Below are 5,000 nucleotides of genomic sequence, written 5' to 3'. Positions count from 1 at the left end.
GTCCTATAATCTCCCTGTTTATATATTATATATATATATATATATATATATATATATATATATATATATATATATATATATGTATATATATACATATAATATATATATTAATATATATATATATATATATGTCACACACACCACACACACACACAACACACACACACACCACACACACAACACACAACACACACCACAACACACACACACACCACACAACACACACACACACACACATAATATATATTATATTTTATATTATATATATATATATTTATTATAATATATATATATATTATATATATATATATATATTATATGTATATGTATATTAAGTATCATGCTTTGACCACGGCGGCTCAGACATGAACCACCGTTAAAAGAAGAAAGAAGAGACGCGAGGAGGCGCCCAACGTGACCGAGCCAGCCCAAGTCAGTGCTTGGTCCCAAGCCCGGATAAAATAATGAGAAATGATTACCTAAAAGGTAACACCGGCCTCTCCGTGGAAAGGAACTGGGGACCCTACCCGTACTGCCTCCAACATCATCACACATGAAACTACAATTATTACATGCTGTGACCACGGCGGCTCAAACATGAACCTACCGTAAAAAAAAAAAAAAAAAAAAAAAAAAAAAATTATGTACTATATAGACACAATATATGCATTCATACCATAGTACATACATATTATATATAACTAATTATATATATATATATATATTAGTTTAATATATATAGTATATATATTATGAGAGATGTAGAAGAGAGAGAGGAGTATTGAGTGAGAGAGAGTAGAGAGAGAGAGAGAGGAGAGAGAGAGATGAAGAGAGGAGAGAGAGAGAAGTCGCAAGCACACAACGCACGACACACACAGAACTATATATTATATATGTCATCTATATCATATCATATTATAATACTATATATATATATATATATATTATGTGTGTGCGTGTGTGTGTGTTGTGTGTGTGTATACACACACATCTAAGGCCGCGGTGGCCGGGTGGTTAGAGCGTCGGACTCAAGACTGTCACGACGGCAATCCGAGTTCGAGGGTTCGAGTCACCGGCCGGCGCGTTGTCCCCTTGGGCGGGGAACTTCACCTCGATTGCCTACCTAGCCACTGGGTGGCCAAGCCAGCCCAAGTCATTGCTGGTCCCAAGCCCGGATAAAATAGAGAGAATGATTACCTAAAAGATAAACACCGGCACTCTCCGTGGAAAGGAACTGGGGACCCTACCACGTACTCACTCCAAGAGCATCACAACATGAAAACTACAATTATCATGTTGTGACCACGGCCGCTCAAACATGAGCCTATACCGTTGAAACACACACACACACACACACACACACACACACACACACACAGCACAACACACACACACACACCACACACACACACACCACACCACACACACACACACACACACACACACACACCACACACACACACACACACACACACACACACACACACACACACACACACGAACACATACACGCACACATATCTATCTGTCTATATATATATATAATATATATATATATATTATATTTTATTATATATATATATTATATATATATATTATTTTATAATATATATATATATATATAATATATTATATAATAAAAAGAAATAATAATTAAAAAAAAGAAAAACAAATTATGGGGAACCCCTTATTTTCTGTCCATGGGAAAGGGGAAAATTTTTAAATTGGGCAATATCAATTTCTTAGAGTTGCTTTTTTTTTAATCTTTTTTGCAAAATTCCAACTAATCATGTTTTCTTAAATTATTTTTCCCGGGAGTGAAGTAATTTCCCGTCTATATTTTACTGTTTGACTTCCCCCTTAAAAATTAAATTTTTTTGCATGTGCTTCCGAAACAAAGAAATATGACAAAAAGTAAAAATGTGAGTTTTCCCAAAAACAAATGTTAAAAAAAGGGGAAAAAAATAATATACATTAAAATATATTTTTAAATACCGGGAGACGTTGGGCTATTTTCCGTATTATCTTTTTCCCTCTAGTTATAAGTTTGTACTATGCAAAGTAGTTATTCAGGAAAATTAATCATAGTTTATTTATCTTACAACACCTGATTGAAACTCTGCAAACATCACTCGGGGAAGACAGTCGCTGAGCCTTCGATGGTTCTGGTAACTGTTGGAGGCATGGCAGGAAGATAGCCATGGTTTTCCATTGGTTGTTACGTCTAGCAGGCTGTCTTGCTGTTTGGCCCAATCAAACTAACATCTGTCCTCTTTTGGGTATTAAAGGGAATTAATTTGCCACAGGGGCCTTTAAAACGAAAAATTTTTTTTGGTATTGGGGGATTCATAGTAAGGGATTGGAAAGGCCCCCGACCTGAAACGGACGGGTATTTTTTTTGAGTACCCCGGCCCTGAAAAAAGTTCTAAAACCCCCGCCACAAAAACGACACACAAAACCACACACCCCACACACACACACACAAACACACACCACACACCCCCACACACCACACCCCACACACACCTCTCTCTCTCTCTTTTCCTCTCTCTCTCTTCCTCTTCTTTTCTCTCTCTCTCTCTCTCTCTCTCTCTCTCTCTCTCCCCTCACTCCCCTCACTCTCAAAAACTAAAACAAAATGCATCCATAAAAGCAAACACTTTACCGGGGAAAAAAAACAACATATCTAAAAAAAGCAACTCACATCAACATATATATACACAAAAAGAGGCTTTTCCCGCGGGCTTTTCGCCCTTCCTCTTCCCGCCCACTGTCTGTAACTTCGCATCCCAGACACTTCGCTTGCAAGTTTTGCCAGAACTTAACTTCCATGATTTCTGAGTCGGATCTAGACCCCCTCAGAAAGGGTGGAAGAGGAATCAAAGCAAATGGGGGCCCGTCTTTTCCCGCTGGCAGCAAAATATTGGGCCTTTTATGGAGGCTGGTCTCTCGAAGTTTTTCTTTCCCTTGCCTCTCTCTCTCTCTCTCCCCCCGCTCTCTTTTCTCGTTCTCTCTCTTCTCCCCCTCTTCCCCTTTTCTCCCTCCTCTCTCTTTTCTCCTCCCCCCTCTCTCTCTCCTCTCTCCCCTCACTCTTTCCCCGCTCTCCTCTTTTTTCTCTTTTCTCTCTCTCTCTCTCCCCCCTCTCTCTCTCTCCTCATTCTCTCTCCCCTCCCCCCTCTTTTCTCTCTCTCTCCTTTTTTAAAATTTAAATATATATATAAAATATATTTTATATATATATAGGATGGGGGGGGAGGGAAAAATGGAAGGGGAGGAAAGAAAAGGAGAAAAGAGAGGGGGGGAAGAAGGGGGAAGGGAGAAAAGGGGAAAAGAGAAAAGAGAAGAGAGAGAGAAAGAGAGAGAGAGAGAGAAAGAAGAGAGAGAGAGAAGAGGGGAGAGGAGAAAAGGGGAAAAGGGGAGAGAGAGAGAGAGAGAGAGAGAGGGGGAAAAAGAGTAGAGATGGAGAGGGAGGAGAGAGAGAGAGGAAGAAAAAAGAGAGGAGAAAAGGAGAGAAGGATGAAGAAGAGAGTGAAAAAAGGGGAAAGAGAAGAGGAGAAGAGGAGAGAGGGGAGAGAGAGAGAGGAGAAAAGAGGAAGAGAGAAGAGAGGGGAGAGAGGGGGAGGAGAGAGAGAGAGGGGGGAGGAAGAGGAGATAGAAGGGAAAAAGGAGAGAAGAGGGGAAGACGGAAGGAGGAGAAGAGAGAGAGAAGAAGGCAAAAAAAGTAGTGGAGAGAGAGAAAAGGAGGAGAAGAAGGGGGAGAAAAAGGAAAAGAAAGAAGGGAGAGAAGGTAGACCAAAAGAGGGGAGAGAGAGTAGAGAAGGGGAAAAAAAAGGAGAAAAGAGAGAGGAGAGAAAGAGAGTGAGAGGGGGGGAAAAAGTGGGAGAGGGGTGGGAAAAGAGAGGAGAAGAGGGGAGAGAGAAGAAGAGAGAGAGAAGAGGGGAGGAGAGAGGGGGAAAAATTTCCCTTGCGCACCAATAACCATGGTCATAAAGATTAAAACAAAAAGACCCCCCCCCCCCAAAAAAAAAAGAAAAGAAAAAAAAGAACATGGAATGGCAGGCAACAAAACAAAAGACGATCAACTGGATACCTCGAATCGTCCTGAAATAGAATCGAACACTCCGCAACAAGAAATATTAAAGCAAAGAAAAGTCTATACATTTGTCGACGTTCAATGAATATCTTTTCTTCCATTAATTCATAGTCGATTCAGCGAGAAAATAAAGAGAGAAGGAATCCGGGTCAAGAGATGCAGTGAAGAAAAGATCCGAAGAGTAAGGCGATAGGCGATTGGAAACGCTTCGCTGCTTAGGTATGGTAAGTCTTTTATTTTATTTTCATTTTACGTCGTTTGCGTTCTGTTCTTTATTACTAGAGAGAAACGAAAGGATGAGGAGAAGGAGAAAAAAAAAAGGAGACCGAAGAATGAAGAGGGAGGACAAATGGGAATGATAGAAAGTGAAAATAAAGAGAAAGTAGAAAGAGAATAATGATATGAAAATAAGTAAATCACGTGGAAGAAGCAATGAGAATAATAATAATAAAAAAAAAAAAACGAGAGGAAATTAAAGAACAGAAAGAGTAGAGGAAGTGGAAATACAGAATAAGAATAAATAGGAAGATATATAACTATAAGAAAAAAGAAATAAGAAAAATAAAAACAAAAACAAAAAACGAACGAACGAAAAAATATTATTATTATTAAACGGAAGAATTACATGACCCGGCAAGCCAATGTAATAACAGCCAATTACTTTCACGACGTAAAAACATTTTATCATGCACATCTCTCTCTCTCTCTGCTCCCCCCCCCAAAAAAAAAAAAAAAAAAAAAACACCAGCTCTGCGCGTAAATATACTAAAAAGAAAGGGAAAGAGAGAGAACGGAAGACAGATAGAGGAATCCGCGACTTCTGTTTGTGCTTGCGAATTCTCGTGATGTTATGCTAATATGTAAGAAAAAGTGAGTAGGGAAACTTGTAGATACACAGATAATTAGA

Source organism: Penaeus monodon, chromosome 14, assembly GCF_015228065.2.
Source record: "Penaeus monodon isolate SGIC_2016 chromosome 14, NSTDA_Pmon_1, whole genome shotgun sequence".
Lineage (NCBI taxonomy): Eukaryota > Metazoa > Arthropoda > Malacostraca > Decapoda > Penaeidae > Penaeus > Penaeus monodon.
This window is presented reverse-complemented; position numbering follows the sequence as displayed.